This window comes from Phacochoerus africanus, chromosome 3 (assembly GCF_016906955.1).
Source record: "Phacochoerus africanus isolate WHEZ1 chromosome 3, ROS_Pafr_v1, whole genome shotgun sequence".
Lineage (NCBI taxonomy): Eukaryota > Metazoa > Chordata > Mammalia > Artiodactyla > Suidae > Phacochoerus > Phacochoerus africanus.
In genome coordinates this window covers 93,810,643-93,829,625 of record NC_062546.1, presented here as the reverse complement: position 1 = coordinate 93,829,625, position 18,983 = coordinate 93,810,643, and positions in this window count along the sequence as shown.

The window sequence follows — 18,983 nt, the reverse complement described above, 5'->3', positions numbered from 1 at the left end:
AACCCACTGCACGGCGCCGGGGATCAAAACTGCACCTCTGCAGTGACCTGAGCCACTCTAGTCAGATTCTTAACCCACTGTGTCATGGCAGGAACTCCAGAAGAAAATTAAAAAAAAATTGTAGTTAAGATTTACAGTGTTGTGTCAATTTCTGCTGCATGGCATAGTGACCCAGTCATACATATATATACATTCCTTTTCTCATATTATCTTCTCTCATGGTCTATCACGGATAGAGTTCCCTGTGCTGTGCAGTAGGACCTCATTGCTTATCCATTCTCAATGGAATAGTTTCCACCTACTAACCCCAAACTCCTCGTCCATCCCACTCTCTCCCCTTCCCCTTTGGCAACCACAAGTCTGTTTTCCATGTCTGTGGGTCTGTTTCTATACAACTGGAAATTTTCTACTTGGACAGGATATCTATTCACTTTTATGTCAATTCATTTTGGGCCCTTGATCTCTCTTGTTAGTCAGAAAACACAGGTGAATGTTGACTCTGTATCAGCCACGGCTCTTGGGTGGAGACCACCCTCCCACCATCCCGCCCCAGTCACAACTAGTGAGAGAAACAGACTAAATAAGTAACCACCATGATTATAGGGTGTGGTTTCAGTGAGGTCTATGTGGAAAACACGTGAGAAGCCCTATCATTTCCCCCTTTTGAACATTTTTTTTTTTTTTTAACATCAGCAAACCTGAAAAGTGTTTTGGAACAACAGTGAAGTGATTCCCAGGTACCTCACATTCAGTTCTCGCCCCCTCCATACAGTTCCAAAATCAAGACATTTACATTATGGTCAAGAGACTCCTAGCTGACAGATGGGAACGACTTTCTGTTCTGAATGGGGCAGACTTTGGGTGGGTAGGGGCTCTGATGGTGGTGGTAATGGTCTCTGCTCTCCTCTGGCCCAGTCAGGAGGGGAAAAATGGCATTAAGAGAGAAGCATGTACCTGGCAGTGCATTCTGAAGAGCAGTCTATTGACGAGGCAGCCCAAGGAGGCAGAATTACCTGCTTTTCAGATGATTAAATAGATCTCATTTCTATAGCTATTAACTGAATACACAGCATTGCTTCAGACTTGGTCATGAATGCAAACTTGTCTACTTTGTTCATATGTGGGCCTAGGAACCACATTCCAGATCTTCCTTTCTCTACATTCAGTGTTTTGAATATATACCCACATTGAGGAATATTCATTGAAAATGTATTTTTCAGAGTAAACCCTATTATCCAGTTTAATTTCTTGGTCAATTTTCTATGTAGTGCAGTTAAACTACCTCAAATTGTTTGCACTTTTATTTCCCTGAAATTATTTTTATCTAAATAGATTCTTTTCACATAATTTTTTTTTTTGCTCTGGAGATTTAATTCTTTGGCTAGCTTTGTTATTAATATGAAATTTTACTGATTATGGCTTTTACCATTCTGAGCTTTCTTTTGTGGTCATTAATTACACAAAGTCCAATTTTCTGGGTCAAATTTTACCACGTGCTATATTAGCCATTGCTGAGTTTATTTCTACCACTGTTTCTTGCTTTGGGTTGGATAAAAGATTGATTATATTTCTTTCCTTCCTAATCTGTGAGAAAATAAGAGCAGTTCTCTGCACACAATTCCAAGTATGTCCAACTATTCAAAAAGGTTTATTATTGGCTCAGCCACATTTCCCACATATTTCTATCCATTTACATCCTTTGAACTAATGTGTCCACACTGCTCTTAGATCAATAAGTAAATGCTAGGGTCGAAACTGCATATTTTCAGTTCTTTGCATATCAGTGGGACTTTCCAGTTGGGTGATGTTATTTGATCCCAGGAGAGAGCCTTGTGCTTCTGGCCCTTCAAGCACAACCCCTGCTGTGGATTTTCTCAGATGCCAAGGCCCAGGTGACGACTGGACTGGACTGAGAACGCTCTGGACTTCTCCTGAAATCCTTGTCCAAGTGGAAGTATCAGGATTTATCTAATGAGATGTCAGGAAGCAGAGACAAGGGTACGCATGCATCAGAACTCCATTCAGGCGGAGCATTGTATTCATTGGAAAGAATTACTTTAAATAGTCACTTGGGAGAGATCTCATGCTCAACCACCAGAAGGCAGTGGCTGAACTGACAAGAAAGAATAAGTAAGAGGACCAGGAGAGGTGATTTTAGGGGAGGAACACGATGGAAGAGGGAGAGAGGATGATAGAGCCTGTGCCAGTCTCCCTGGGCTGCTGTAACAAAGTACTTACAGAGCGGGTTAAACAACAGAGATACATATTCTCACAACTCTGGAGGCTGGAAGTCCAAGGATGCTGCACTTGGGCGCATGCTCTTTCCTGGTAATTCGGAGCTGCTGTTTGATGGCTGAGGGAGGTTTATATGAGTTTAGTGATGACAGCAGAGCTGGGAGTTCTTGGACAAGCTCTGCCCTCATTTTTTTTTTTTTTTTTTTTTTTGCTTTGCTTTTTAGGGCCACACCCACGGCATATAGAAGTTCCTAGGCTAGGGGTTGAATCAGAGCTGCACCTGCCGGCCTACACCACAGCAACAGCAACGCCAGATCCAAGCTGTATCTGCAAACTACATTGCAGCTCACAGCAATGCTGGATCCTTAACCCACTGAGCAAGCCAGCGATTGAACCTGTGTCCTCAGGGATATTAGTCAGATTGGTTTCCACTGGGCCACAATGGGAACTCCAGCCCCTATTTTATCACCGGAAGCTGCGTCTGTTACTGCTCTTGCCAATTGGAGAGCACAGAGCTGTCATTCAGGTGCGCTCAGACCCTGTGGGGTTGGGGTAGGTGGGAGAGGCAGCCAGCTGAGCCTGACAGAAGCTAATGGGGCTTCTAGGGCTGGAGCTGCAGATTTTACTGAGAGACCCCACAATTCCAGGAGAGGTCCTCTGGTCTTACTTGCCCTCTGAAGCACCTGTTTTCAAACATTGGGGGAAGCTGAGTGCTCGTTTGAGATCCACTGACATCAGAGTTTCATAAGCCTTGCGTAGCCAAGACTTGTCACCAAGGTTGACCAGCAGCGAACCTTGGGCAAGTCCTTTAATTTTTCTGAGTCTCAGTTTCCTCAGATATAAAATGGGTATAGGAACGTCTGGCTCATGAAAGGTGCTGGGTTTTGGTAACTCTCCAAGTTATTCATATTTCAAGATTGGCCCCAGGGGTCCCCTCCGTGATGTGTCTATAATGATGGCACCATTTCTGTCTCTTGTTTCATCCTTTGAAGTTTATATTCCTGAAAGTCTCAGCCACACCACACGAATGATTATTGCTTTGGACTGTCACTGTTGTTGAGTTGAGTGTTTTCTTAAGCTAGAACGTACCCCTCCCAGCTGTGGACAAGGACCAACTTTCATACCACCTTCTCCCTCACACTCTTCTCAGTCCCTGCATCATTGCTCGGGTGAATTTTTTCCATGGCACTCACCATTATCTGAAATAAACTATTCGTTATTTACTCATTTATCCCCTGTCTCTCCCACTAGATTGTAATATTTTGGTTATATTTAATCCCCTATCTCCTAGTATCTAGAAAGGTGGTGCCAGAGGAAACATGATGAATATTTGGGAATGGATAGATACACCTCTTCAGCATCCCCTCCTCACCCCACCTCTTACCCCTCAGCACAGGTCAGAGCAAACCTTGGGCTCAGCATTACTTTCTGGTTTACAGGCTGGTGGATTGAATTATACACCGGGCCAGCCCCTGTCAGCAGATCTTCAGGAATAGGATTATGAAGGTCTCAGGTGTCTGGCTTGAATGGGCCACAAGGGACATGGCTGATTTTATGGATCCATTTGTGGTTGGTGGTTGTAGCAGCAGCAACAGAAGTGCCTTCAGCTGCAAAGGACAGCACCGTCTATCACCAGAGTCTCTCTTGTCAATGATCTGCTCTGAACACCCAGTTTTATGAAAGGGCATTTTAATGGGAATGCCAGCTTTGTGAAGGGGGAGTCAAGGATGCTTTTGAAGCCTTTGAGTACCTATGAGTAGTTTTTTTTTTTTTTTTAATTTGGGAGGCAATTTCTAAAGGGGGAATTGGCAGGTTTTATCCTCCCTTAATTTTCAAATAAGCTAAACCTTGTTTCCTCAGTAGGAGTCCAGGTTAGGCCACCAGGTTCCCTTATGCAGAAATCCATTTGGTGGGCATGACCTTTTCTCCAACCTCCATGATAATAACAGGTTATGGCTCCTGTGTTGTTGAAGGTCAACTGGACCCATGTCTAATTCTTCCATTAGGGCTCTGTATCATTCCTGCTCCCTGGACTGAGGGTGGAACATTCCAGAATCAATAAGCCTGGCTCTAGAGCATATTCTTTTCATGGTACTTAGGCCTTCCACGCCCTAACCCCTAATGACGTCAGTTCATAGGCCTGAGGTCACACAGCTGGTAAACAAAGAGGTAGAGACGGCTGCTGGGCAGTTGGACCATGGATCCTGTAGGAACCCGTCTATTATAGCATCCTGCTTCATAGGAGGAAGCAAGAGGGCACCACTGTCCCTTGGACCCAGGCTGGACCCTCTCGGCCTAGGAGGATCTTTCCATAGTTGCTATCGCTTATCAGTGCATTGCCTCTAATAGAAACCATGTGATTTGCAGAAGAAAAAGCCCGAGACATGGTTCCTGATCCCACCCACCATGGAGGCAGGGCAAACAAACCCACTGAAGCACAGCCAGCACCTGAAGACTGAGCTCTATAAGTTGCAGGGGAAGCTGTGGGCTTCTGGAGGAGGCAAATGAATGGATTTCAGAAGATGAGTGGGACTCCACTGCCCAGAGAGGACAGTGTCCTCAGAGAGTGTTGTCAACTCAAAAAAGAGAGAGAGAAAAAAAGCACAACCTAAAAGTTGAGATTTAAATTTTATTTGGAATAAAATGAGGACTATAGCCCTGGGAGGCAGCATTTCAGAGAGCTCTGAGATACTGCTCCAAAGAGGCAGGGGAAAGGTCAGCATATATGTGATTTTGATGATGGGGGAGGTCCACACATTTTACAGAAGGTTGCTGCTTGTCTTGTGAAGGTTATTGCCAGCCACGGGGAGCAGATGTCACTATGAAGGATTTTAGTGCTTTTCTAGATATGAAGAGATGCAAGAGTTGGGCTGATAGGAGTTCCCATTGTGGCTCAGCAGTAGTGAACCCGACTAGTATTCATGAGGACACAGGTTCGATCCCTGGCCTCGCTCAGTGGGTTAAAGATCTGGTGTTGCCATGAGCTATGGTGTAGGTCACAGACGTGGCTCGAATCTGGCTTTGCAGTGGCTGTGGCATAGGCTGGTGGCTACAGCTCCCATTCAACCCCTACCCTGGAAACTTCCATATGCTGCAGGTGTGGCCCTAAAAAGACAAAAAAAAAAAAAAAAAGAGAAGGAGAAGGAGAATTGGGCTGATAAAATCTTCTGAAAATATCTTACTATCTGAAGCCCTGTTCTGCCAGTTTTCCCAGAGACTGAGTGCCCCCCAATCTCCACCCTGAGCTCCTTTCAGGGGGTGTTGGGGGTCGGCAGCTGCAGTGGTTCATGATTCAGTCCTTGTAGATGCAGATGGCAAGTGCCAATCTCCAGTTCACAGTGTCGTCCCAGCTGTTAAAACCATGTGCACAGGTAGAGGTAGGTGTGAGCGTGGTGTGGGGATGGGGGGAAGGAAGTGGACAGGCTGGTGGGTTCACAAGGAGTGAGGAAGGCTGTTTAAAAAGGTAGACTGGGAACCTGAGACCTAGTAACCAGAGCTAACTAACTCCCCAGGTCACACATCAGGCAGTGGTAAAGCTGGGGGAGTTTAGCTTAACAAGCTTCACCACCAGAAGTGCTGATCAGCAGGCAGAGAGGTGACTCAGAGAACGCAGGGTGAGTTCACATGTGGTGTCCTTGTCCAGTCTCCTTGGTGACTTGGTCCCTCCCCTCCAGCTGGTCCCTGTGCCCTCTTGGCTCCCAGAACATCCACCCTCAAACTGCCTGGTGAACGGGGTCTGAAGCCATAACCACATATCCAGTGCAGGAGTGTATGCTGACCCGATGTGAACCCATCAAGGGAACTTCAGCTGCATCTCTCTGCTCCTACCCAGATCCTCTTCCTTAGCTGATATTTTCAGCTTTCTGCATGGCTGAAATCTGAGAACAAATCTGGACGCAGTCAGGACAGTTTATCTGTCCCGGGGCCTCTCCTTCTGAATTCATCATCCTGCCAAGATAGAGGCAAATCACATTCAGTTTTTTAAAATTAAAGAAAAAAATCCATCTTGGCTCCGCTGGGCTAGAGATTGCCAAGAACACTCACAGAAAGAACACCATAAAAAATGAGAGTACCCCTGTTTTGGGCACAGCTTTAATGAACCCAGCTAGTCTCCATGAGGATTGTGGGTTCAGTCCTTGCCCTGCTCAGTGGGTTAAGGATCCGTTGTTGCTGTGAGCTGTGGTGTAGGGTTGCAGACAGCTCAGATCCGGCATTGCTGTGGCTGTGGTGTAGTCTGGCAGCTGTAGCTCGGATTCGACCTCTAGCCTGGGAACGTCCATATGCTGTAGGTGCAGCCTTTTAAAAAAATTAAACAAAAAAAAAAAAGAGAGGTGTCCCATCACTCTCAGCAAGGGCCTTGTCCCTCCAGCCCCAGCAGGTGAAGCAGAGACTATCAAGAGCTGGCCCCATGGTCTCTGTTTCTTACCCCTCCTCTCCTTTGGGCGATAAAGACACACTTTTAAATGGTTTTGCCTTGAATGCTTTTTTTTCTCTATCGCTAAAAATGACTTATGTTGAAAAACGAGAGGAAAAAAAAATATACTGTATCCTGGAAAATTGCACGATGTGATATTGCAAAAACCTGTGTGTAATGCATCACTGGAACTCCTGTGGTCCAGGGCCACAGTAATCGCTATCATTTCCCTCAGGAGAAACGTGTTAGGAGAGAGCTAAATGTTCTGTCTTTCTCTGGTGTCACTGATAATAATAATAATATAAACATACTAACCCATTTAATCCTTCCACAACTTACAAGCTGCTACGATCTTTATTTTTCAAAAGAGATCATTCAGGTTCAGCGAGACTGGGTAGGTGCTCCAGGTCATCCAAGTGGGAAACATCTGCCATTCCTACCCAGGATGACCTGGCTCTGAGACCATGAGTGTTTCCCATTACACCGCCCACCATTGTTAAGTAGAATGGCCACCGCTTTTAGCAAAGGATGAATTCCCAACCTTTCTCCAACCTGGTGATTCTTACAGAACATGATATCAATACCAATTAATTCATAAAGTCACCAATCTCTTTCAGAAAATCCACTGATCAAGAATTATAACCTTGTAAGTGACACATTTTTATTTAATTACAAAAGCTCTGGAGATGGCATGTAATTTCATGCTACGTCTCCTTGGCTTGCTTATTGCTTTAAAGCAACTCTATCACTGAAAGTATTTAAAAGAGAAATGGCTCCGGGGGATATAAAAATCCTCAGATGTTTGCATCTAAATAAACTGGTTGAGCCATTAAAGACAGAAAAGGGAATATTATTAAGTGATCTGTAATTAAAGTATTGATTCTTTTTGCCTGAATGAAAAGCAGAAGAGTATTAATTAGTGATTAATATAATCTAAGAATAGGCAAAGAAGATATTAAAGTGAAGGACTCAATCTAGGGCTGAGGAGTATATTGTTTTCCATTTAGAAGGTTTTATGTTTGAGGAAGAATTATAAAAAGACATGGTAATGTTTCTACTTGAAGTTGGATTTATTTTTCTTAAGAGTTTGGGTTTTTTTTGGGGTGGGAGGCATTTCTGGGAGTTTTTGGAGCTGCCAGGAGGGGCAGAAAAACCTGGCCAGGGTCAGCAGCCTTCTCTCTGCTGCAGATGGGCCAGCTTCCTGCCCCCTGCTGCTGCCATGCTCTGTTGTCACGCTCTTGAATCTTGGAACGAGGGGCTCTGATTTTTCATTTTGCACTGAGACCTGCAAATGATGAAGCAAGTCCTGCCTGCACACTCCCTTCCTTCTCCCCACAGTTCTGCCAGAGGCTTGTCTGACTTTATCAGGCATCTGTCCATGGAGAATTCTTTTCTTCTTTGGGGCCCCTGGCTGACCTCTTTTGCTGTTGTCCTTCAAAATAGTGGTGTTTACATGCAAATGGGTATGAGTGAATTCAGGAACATAAACAATCAAACAGCCATAAAAACTTGAACCAAGTTAACTTTATAAAATCAGCTGTTTTCTTTCACCTCTAATGGCGGTTGTGTAAGGGGCTTCACTAGATTTTTCACGTATCCACAGGTACTGTTAAGAAATGAATGTCTTTCTTAAAATGGAATTCCCATGGTGTACACATTTAACAGGATGTTGGCGGAAGGATTTTTTTTGAAGTATAGTTAATTTACAATGTTGTGTTAATTTCCTGTGTACACCAAAGTGATTCAGTTGTACGTATATATACCTATTGTTTTTCATATTCTTTTCTATTACGGTTTATTACAGGATATTGAATATAGTTCCCTCTGCTATATAGTAGTTTATCTATTTTGAATGTAGTAGTTTGTATCTGCTAATCCCAAAGTTGTAATTTTCCCTCCCTCACCTTCTTTCGCCTTTGGTAAACATAAGTTTGTTTTCTATGTCTGTGGATCTGTTTATATTTTGTAAATTTGTTCATTTGTGTATTTTAGATTCCACATATAAGTGATACCATATAGTATTTGTCTTTCTCTGTCTGACTTACTTCACTGAGTATGATAATCCCTAGGTCCATCCATATTGCTGCAACTAGCATTATTTCATTCTTTTATGGCTGAGTAATATTCCATTGTATATAGGTACCACATCTTTTCTATTTTTTATGGCTTTACTATGGCATATGGAAGTTTCTGGGCCAGGGATTGCAACTGAACTGCAGTTGTGGCAACGCTGGATCCTTTAACTCACTGGGCCAGTCTGGGGATGGAATCCATGCCTCTGCAGCAACCTGAGCCACTGCAGTTGGATTCTTTCTTTCTTTCTTTCTTTCTTTCTTTCTTTCTTTCTTTCTTTCTTTCTTTCTTTCTTTCTTTCTTTCTTTCTTTCTTTTTCTTCCTTCCTTCCTTCCTTCCTTCCTTCCTTCCTTCCTTCCTTCCTTCCTTTCTTTCTTTCTTTCTTTCTTTCTTTCTTTCTTTCTTTCTTTCTTTCTTTCTTTCTTTCTTTCTTTCTCACTGTATTTGCAGCATATGGAAGTTCCCAGCTAGGGGTCAAATCAGTATTGCAGCTGCAGGCCTACACCATGGCCACAGGTGACGTCAGATCCTTAACCCACCAAGTGAGGCCAGGGATCAAACCCGCATCCTCTAGGACACTATGTTGGGTTCTTAACCCACTGAGCCACAACAGGAACTCCTGCAGTTGAATTCTTAACCCATTGCACCACTGTGGGAACTCCTGTACTACCTCTTCTTTATCCATTCATCTGTCGATGGACACTTAGGTTGTTTCTATGTCTTGGCTATTGTGAATAGTGCTACTATGCTCTATCTGTTCAAATTAGAGTTTTGTCTGGAAATATGCCCAGGAGTGGGACTGCTAGATCATATGACAATGCTATTTTCAGAATTTTAAGGATATCTCCATGCTGTTCTCCATGATGGCTGCACCAGTTTACATTTCCACCAACAGCGTGGGAGGGTGCCCTCTTCTCCTGTAAGTGGAAGCGTTTAATACACTGTGGATTATCCAGTCCATTCACAAACTCTTAACTTAATGGTGTTGAAAGATACTTGCATGATCAAACAATTCAAAACCATTCTGCAGGTGGTGCAGAGTGGGGTGTCTGAACTGGGGGCAGCCCACACTTCAAGGATGTTGGGCAAAGTAGGATACTTGGTGTTTCTAGGGAACTAAAGTGTCACCATGCAGGCAAGAGAACTGGGGAAGTCGCCCAGGTTGACAGCAGTGGGCAAAGGGTCCTTCAGCGGAAAGATGCTGGAGGCACATCCAGGTGCCTAGGGGCTGGGGAGGTGCTGAAAAGAGATGCCTTTTCCTATCAAGGGAGCTCAGGTATGAGATTCCTCTCGGAGACAGAGGTCTCTGAAGAATCATGCATGATCCGTAGCACAGAGCTATATCTAAACCCTGGCTGATCCCTGATCTCCCTGATGCTGGGCCATCAGAGAGGAGGAGTCAAACAAGGTCCTCCCTACCCTTCACATCTCCTCCCTCCTGGCTCCAGTGCCCGAGTAGGTAGATGACCTTGATGAGCAAGGCAGAAGGAATCATAGAAGGAAAGATGGAGAACAAGGGCTGCCCACCTCACTCCTCACCTTTCTTTCCCACCTCCCGCCCCCTCCAGAAACACACCTGGGCTAAGAGAAAGGGAGAGTCCCAGAAGCTCCCTTTTCCCCAGCTTCATTCCCAGGGAAAAGGAAATCTGAATAAATAGGGAACTGGACCTATTTATTACCAAACCGAAAGTGTATTTGTGGCTTAAATCTACATGGCCTCTGGATACCCCAGGGGTGTCCAGCTGTGTGTGTGGATTCTCTGAGGGGCTTTGAACAAGAAGGGTCAGGGGAAGCAGTTTTATGATGACATCCTAGAATCCTTCTTGTTCAGCACACTGGTCACACAAACGGGTCTTTGGCCCCTCTTACATGTCAGGAGTTACGCTGAGGGTGTCACAAGCCACTTCCCACTTCCTCCTCACATATGAGGCAGATATGGTCAATCAGCTAATACCCTGGCTCTGCAAAATGCAGATCCCTGAGCCTGAGCCAGACTGTAAGGGTCTGTTTTCTCCAAGCTTTCAATACAGTGGTGCTGGAGGACACCATCAGCCCACGAATGGGATGCATGACCTTCTCTGGAAGTCTCTAGAATTATAATTTCCTCATTTTGTGCTTCTTTCAGAAAGACTTGGAGACTGGCTGAGTCTTCTTAGGATACCCAACGGCCTCTTTGCCATGGGGCTCAGCTGGGTTCTGGGCTACCAGAGCAATCAGTTTGCACGGAGAGGACTTACTTCCTGCCTCTTTCCATTAAGTCCAGGTTTAACTGGCAGGACAAGGGGCTAGAGCCTTTCTGCCCATCAGACTAGGCAGGGTGCCATCCTGGCAGCTGTGTGCCAGGGAAGCAGGAGGTCTGAGGAAGATGGTCCAGACAGCTGACAACAAGCATCAGCACAGACTCTAGGGCTGAAATTCCCCCAGGAGATGGCATGGCCATGCAGTCAGCCCCCGCCCCCGCCACCACATTGCATGTCCTTCCCAGGTGGCTGCTACTTCTGGCTCCTAGTGACATTTTGTGGTTGGATTTGTCTTTGGCCCTTGTGCTCTTTGAGATAATGTTAGATCCTCTTGAGGGTGGAACACTGGCAAGTCACTGCTCCCTCCAGGGCTCAGGGATCATGAGCCCATTTCTGCATTTTTCAGAAATCCATGTTTATGCATTCACCAGTGAGAAATCCCTAACACCCCAAACTCTCACCAGGCCTGTCCTCAGATGCACATTCTGAAATGAGTTCTCTCACAATCGATGGATGATGTAGGCTCAGTTTGGACCAAAGCAGTGCTTTCCCTCAATAGCAAAAAATGTCTTTTTGGTATGCATGTTTGAAATCATTAATATAATATTCTCAGTACTGAGCCATGGTATCAGATCCCATTTTGTGGCCCGCAAGATTTGCTCCTGATGAGATGTAATTTGTGCTAATTGTAGAGATAATATCACAGATATTTTTCTTTTCTTTTTTTTATTAAAAACGTTGATTTACAATCTTGTGCTAGTTTCTGCTATACAGCATCACAGATATTTTTTATTTCTCACTTAGTTCTAGTATAAGAAGGTCTGGGGAGGCATTCCATTGACCCAAAAATCTGAAAAAAAAAAAATCTATGCTTATTTTATCTTCAAACTACTGCTGAGATTTTCTCCCATTGAAATGTAAATTGAATAATTCATATACTATGCTTTCCTGCTTTGACTGCCAGGAAGCTTAGCACCAAATTTACAGATTAAATTTAATGACTATATGACAGTAAAGTATCTTTCGCTGGGTGTTATTTTTTGGTTTTACTGTTTTACCAATTTTTCTGATTCTGATTTTTTTTAATTGTATTTTCTGTGTTGGTTACTGAATTTGTATATATAATATGTGGCCACAAGTAGAAATAGTGGAGGAAGTGGTGAATCTCTTTTGATCTTAATTTCTTTTTGAGACACCAAGGCAACAGAAGACACATTCTGCAAAGAATATCTTGCAAAAATTTAAAGTAGGTGGTGAAGCACTGGCTACCTGATTCTTTCCCACTTCAAGTCAAATCAAGAAAGGGGCTCAGCAGGACATTTGGCAAATTTGATCTGCGTCCTTGGCAGCAGAGGGCGCTGTGACTCCCTCCTCATCCCCGTGGACAAGGCCGTTGGTCAGGGGCCAGCGGCTCCAAGAGAGCTAAAGTCAGCCAACTTTGCCTTCCAGAATATTCAACACATGGGATGTGAGATTGTTTCTCAAGAGCTGGAAGGAAGTGAGCTCCCTGAAGACAGGGCTGGCCCAGAGCCACTTTACTTTCTGCCCCAAAGACCACATTGGGGAGTGGTGGCTTCCACCAGAGAGACAGTGTGGGGTGGTAGTGGGTGTCTGAGGACATCCGGAAGCTGGGGCGGGCTTGGCCAGGTGGAGGACAAGGATCTGGCAAGGCCACAGGACCTTCTTGCAAAGAAGTTGTGAAAACACCCATCAAAGAGAAGGCGGCTCTGGAGTTCCCTTGTGGCACAGCCAGTTAAAGATCCAGTGTTGCTACTGCAGCCTCTCCGGTCACTGCTGTGGCACAGGGTTGATCCTTAGCTCAGGAACTTCCACATGCTGTGGGCATGGCCAAAAAACAAACAACTCCCTCCTCCCACCAGACCAAACCAAACCAAACCAAAAAAAGTGGAGGCAGCTCCAAATCTTTCCAGGCCATGGAGGACAAACCCATCCTGTGACAAGGTGGCCCTGTTCACCTTTCCTGTCTTTGCCCTCCACTCTGAGGGCAGGGAGGGGGCTCTGCACCTGGGCTCCAATGGGAGGGATAGGGATGGAGTAGGCACAGGTAGTTGCAGAAGTCCCAATACAGGATCTTAGACAGAGAGAAATCTAGGGGATGTTGGGAGATCACTGTAAGTTAATAAATTGCTCAAAAAAAGCCATCAGAACAATATAGGCTTGCTTGACTAGTGGAGGTGGGAGAATTGCTTCAGGTCACTGGGTGGTGGATGGGATGAGGCCTGCATTCAGGTTCAGATCAAGGGCAGGAGTTGAGGACCACCCTTCTGCTGATTTGAAAAAAAACATCTTACTGGATACTAAGGAGGAGCTACTACTCCCAGAATGGAAGAGGAGGTCTTCTTGGACCCCTACTCCCCTTGGATGATAAAACTCAGGGCAGGGCCTCTTTTCCTGCCCTCTTGTATCTCTCATAAGCATCCTATCCTAATAAATCTGTTTCTTGCCTATCACTTTGTCGCTCACAAAATTCCTTCTGTGCAGAGGCAAGAAGAACTTGAACCTCAGTGAGTCCAGACACCAGCTGAGTAATTTTAATTTAAAATGTGGGTTCAAGTCCCAATCTGGCTTTGGGCTGGGTTCGAGACCCGGCATGTGGATTCAAGTCCCAATCTGGGTTCTGGCTAGATTCAGGCCATTAGTGTTGTCAGTTTCAGTTTTATGTATGCCATACCCCCATATTTGCCATATTTGAATTGGACCCAAGCCAGAGCTATCCTCCTGGCCTCACATCAGCGCCTTTTCTTTCAGAGCTGTGATATCGAGGGCCACCCTTAAGCAAAAAGTGCTCTTTCGTTCCTTCTTGTTGGCCTCTCCCGACCTTTCTAATTCCTGCTCTCCTCTCCTTCCCTCATCAAGATGCACTAGGTTAGTCTTGAAACCAAGCAGGGCTCTGTGGGGCTCCTGGGAACACAAGCCTTTCTCTGTTCCCCATTGCTAGTGTTTAGGTAATGAACTTCAGCCTCTGTGACCTTCTCTGAGTTCCAAAGGGCAGGTTCTAACAGTTGCTGGTTGGGGAAGGGAAGGGATGCAGAGACCAGGGAGGAGCAGTTAAGAAACAGTAGTGCAGCCTTTGGGAAGGGTCTTGGTTCTCCCTCAAGGAATAGAGATAGTATCTTTGAATTCTTCTGCAGAACCAAACCTCCCAACAAATGGAAGATGTTAATGAAGCAGTCTTCATTCCAGAAAGAAGGATCACCTGTTTTGAAAAACAATGGATTTACCCTGATCCTTATCTATGGCCCTATTTTCTGCTCCTAAACTGTAAAACCACTTCCTATTCTCTCCCAAGAGAGGGCACAGTCTTTAGGGCATTAGGCTGCTGTGACCCTCCTCTGCCTAGCAAAGCAATAAAGCTATTTTTTCTCCTTCATCCCAGGCTCTGTCCCACATTTCTATTTGGCAGTGGTGGACAGAGGCCGAGTTTTGGCAACAACCTGAGCCAATTATGACGGCAAGGATGGACCCTGAGTGAGGCTGACACTCTTGAGCTCACCAGCAAATGCAGACTGCTCTCTTATTCTTTCCTCCACACCTTCAAATATTTCCCACCCAGTCAGCTCCTCCATGTTCCTTTGCTTTTTTGGCTGCAAGGATCTGAAGCATCTCCTGATTCAGCGCTGAAGGGCATCCCAAGAAGAAGGCTTTGCACCAGGCCCTGTGAGCCAGCAGTGGTTCCCTCGTTCCCTTGACAGCGAGAGAGACCAAGGCTCAGAGATGGTGTGTCCCAGGCCCCACAGCTTATAAGGGTGGGAGCCAGGACCCAAGCCACTTCCTTGGCCTCTGAGGCCAGCACTTCCCTCTTCCCACCATGTAACTCTGCCTCCTTCAGACTCAGATGATTGAAAGGCCACAGAGAAAGCAGACACTGTGGGCACTGAGGTCCAATCTTCAGCTGGTCTTAGGGGGAGACCCCTTTAAGGAAGAGAGTGATAGGGGCAGCCTTCAGGGGAAGAGAAAGGCAGGCTGCATCATTCTGCAGAAGCCAGGAGGGAAAGGATACATGGGGATGGCTGGGTTCCCAGAGAGGCTCCTCATCAGCCACCTACCCCTTCGGAGTGTTAGGACACCAGGAGGAGTGACTTGGCCATCCCACCAACATGTGATGTCCTCTGCACCAGCACACTCCAAGGTGTGAGCCCAGGGAGCACCCAGGTGGCCTGGGTCTTCAGAGCTGCACTCCAGGGGACAATGACTCAGGCATGGTTCAGTTTCCAGCTGGCCTGCATGGCCCTGGTGTGTGCAGTGCCTGAGCTAAGAAGCAGGTGTGTGATGCTGCAGGGAGAAGTGCTGGATTCAATTCCCTTCTGGCCCTGACTTTATGATGCTTCTAGTGTAACAGAGCAGGACTCTTTTGGGCTGTCCCAGGGCAAGCCCTCCTCCTGTATGCTCTGCTTTAGCTCCTCTCTGAAGTACAACATATATCTTGTTAGAGGTTTACAGGAACATCCTGACCGACCCCTGTGGACTGCTGCAAGAACAAAGGATTCCCGCCCCAAAAAGTTTGCAACAATCAACCATGCACATCCCTCACCTTGCCTTTAAAAATGCTTTGTAATTTTGGCTCCGGGAATTCAGGACTTTTTTGGGGCACAAGCCACCTGTCTCCTTGTGTGACCCTGCAATAAACCTTTCTCTGCTCCAGACTCTGACGTTTTGGTTTGTTTCGCCTCACAGTGCATCAGGCATGCGAACTTGTGATAACACTAGGATCCACCGCTTCTTCCCTCCCTTCCTCTCTCTATCTCTCTCCCTCTGCATCTCTGTCAGAACAGACACACACACACACACACACACTCACTCATACCCGGCTTGTCAGTGAAGTCAGGGAATCACCTGTGTGAGTTCCTTACCCCTCATTCTGGATTCTTCTCCCTCTTTCAGCATCCCCCCTCATCTTGCCCCAGCTCACACTCTAGTGTTTCTACATCTCCTGGGGGCAGAGAAAAACCAACCCTGGCAAACCCTTGCCTAGTTAAGCTCCAGACAAGTTCAGACCAAGAGTGTGTGGTTCCTCAGCCCACTGTGGATTTTCACATCTGAACAGCATTGCTCTCCTTTACTGCTCGTTGAATTTCTGCCATCCTAAAAATATCCTAACTGGCCTTTGCTCTGCTTGGAAGCTCCTCTGTCCCCTGTCAAAAGTGCTCCTCTCGGTCCACCCAGTTCTATGGTGCTATTTCACACCAGGACCCACTGTGCAGGTCTCACGGTTCTGGACCAACTGATGGATGTGCCCATCTCCCCACTGACAGTAAACTTCTCAAGAGAAGGACAGATTATACCCAATTCATCCCTTCAGTCCCAACCCTGGGCAGACACTAGTATATGTATCTTCAACTAAACTTCAGTGGTAGGGAGCTAAATTTTTCCCTCCAAAGACTACTTCATCTTGGACAATGCCTAACCTAAAGGTGTGCCTTGCTGAAGACTGGCCTTTAGGCATCTTGCAGGGGAAATATATTTGAGAAGCATGGGGAATTTCTGTATTTCTAATCATACAGCCCAGTAGATTATACAAAGAGCTCTTTGCTTACTTGATGATTGAAAACTAAAAGGATACTCAGCCATATTTTTTTCTAGGAAAAAAATATTTTTCATCTCTTATTAGGGATGCACCTGCAACATATGTAAGTTCCCAGGCTGGGGGTTGAATCAGAGCTGTAGCTGCCTAAACCACAGCCACAGCACCATAAGATCCAAGTCACATCTGGGACCTGCTGCACTGGATCCTTAACCCACTGAGAAAGCCAGGGATCAAAACTGCATTCTCATGGATACCATTTGGATTCTTAACTCACTGAGCCACAGTGGGAACTCCTCTAGGAAAAATGATTATACAAGCTTGTATCCATCATAATAAGGGTTAGAAGCAAAACATACTTTTTGCATGGGCCAAGAACTAAAGAATTCATTGTTTACTTCTTTTACTTGCCCTTAGGAGAATAACTCACTTAAGAAATTTGACAATGGTAGTGTTACAGTCCATGGTTCTTGGCCTTCTTAATCAATGAAAATTGATAAGTGTCCAGATAAGAAAAGTCAGGCAAGGATTTCTGGTTGCCCCTGATGCAGCAGGGGGAGCAGAAACAAGCAACAGTGTTGGGGGTTTGAGCTGGTTTCTTACATGAGGTGAGGGTAGGGGCAGGTCCGGGTGTGGGTCCAGAGGGGTGGTTTGGGTGGTCTGCCCACAATTTGGTGGTGTGTGCAGGGGGCATGTGTAGTTCCCTGCTTTTTCTTCTGACACCTTGCTTTTGCTCCTGGCTCTTCAGAAGTGTAGCTGAAAATGTGGCCTCTGTACACTGGCACCAATTAAGTCTGAGAGACAGGGTTTTGAAGAAGAGAAAGAACAGCTTTATTGCTTTGCCAGGCAAAAGAGGACACAGCAGGCTAGTGCCTCAAAGCTATGTCCTGTCTTGGGAGGGGATAGCAAGGGGTTTTATAGGTTTAGCTTGGAAAATGGGGTTATTGATTAAGGTGTCTATATTATTCTTCATCCATAGATCATTTCAAAGTCATCAAGGCTGGTGTCCGTGGGTCCCGTGATGGTTTCTGGTTGTCTTTGGGGTTATTGTCCCTTGACCTTCTCTCTGGAATGAAGATTGTTTACAGGGAAGGGGTGTTAGGGAGTGTTTCAATTGCAAAAGAAAACTCTAGGTACAATATAACCCTTATTAGAAAGTAAGTATTAGTAAAACAAAGCATTTGTGAAAAGTCAGACATTAGGTGCAATATAACTCTTAACTAGAAATTATTAGTAATAGGTAAGTCAGCCAAGGCAGGAGATAACACAATGGAGACTGTTTTAACTAGTTTTTAGCTGTAATAGTATTTCCTAATCATTAACTCTTGAGTCAGCCTTTTGAGACTGGGGGAGGCCTGGGAGGCTAAAGAAAATGCCTTTTGCTTTAAAACACAAAGATTTAGGGTCTGGTACACAGTTTCAGAAGTAGCAGTTGGGCTTTCAGCTTTTTTGTACCTTCTTGCTCATAATTTGCCCCAGCTGCTCATGTCTGCAGTTACTTTTAGTCCCTTGTATTTTCTTTGTATTTTGTTGCTCTGAGGAGATATAGCCATTGCAGCAAGGGTCCAGGATCCCTAGTCCCAGCCTGTCTCAGTAGTGTTTTGAGGGGGAGTGTCTCAACAGGTTGGAGGTTTGCGGGAATTCTCCTAGGAAGTGTAGGGACAGAGTCAAGTCCTTGTGAAATTGCTGAGGATTAATTGAAGGGTTTTCACAGTCATAGCCCCCCCACGAATTATATATCATCTCATATTCCACAGAGTACTTCCGGTTTACAAAATGATTCTCCATTTGGGGCTGAAGTGTATATTGGCAGAAGCAAAATTTAGAATGTCTGGACTGCTAGAAAGTGGCTGATGTTTCGGATAACTCATGCCATGTGATTGTTGCTGGAAATTAAGAAGCACATATGGATTCATTGCCTTTTAGATGGCTTCCTTAAATTTGAAATTAGGCAGCTCCTAACAGGGTTATTGATGCTGGGATAGTTTTTTTCTGAATCCCCTCCCACTTGAGATGATGTTTTTGGTAATTTGGGTGCCCCAAGGAAAGGCAACAGGAGAGTGTTAGAAAAAGGGGACCTGTGGCATGAAAAGCCCACAGGAGTTTAGAGACGTAGTCTCAACTCAGCCCAAGGGATGGGGAATCCTGATCCATCCCAACCCTCTTGTGCTGTTTCCCATCATTCACTCCTGTGCTTCCTGAGCACATGGACTCGAGCACCTGCTGCCCTGGATGCCAGCCTGCCAGCAGGGTCTTCCTGCAACACAGGAATGACTGGAAACACATGGTTCCTCTGATGTGGACTTGGTAAGACTCAGCGCAGCCACTTCAGAGGTGGAGGAGACAGTTATTCCTTGAATCACACACCAAGGAGCCTATTCTTTCCCAAACCCAGAAAGCATCCACTCTGGCTGAAAAGCTATTAGATGGGTGAGTTCATTGTTATAGCCAAGCAGATGATTCTCTTGTACTGAAGGAA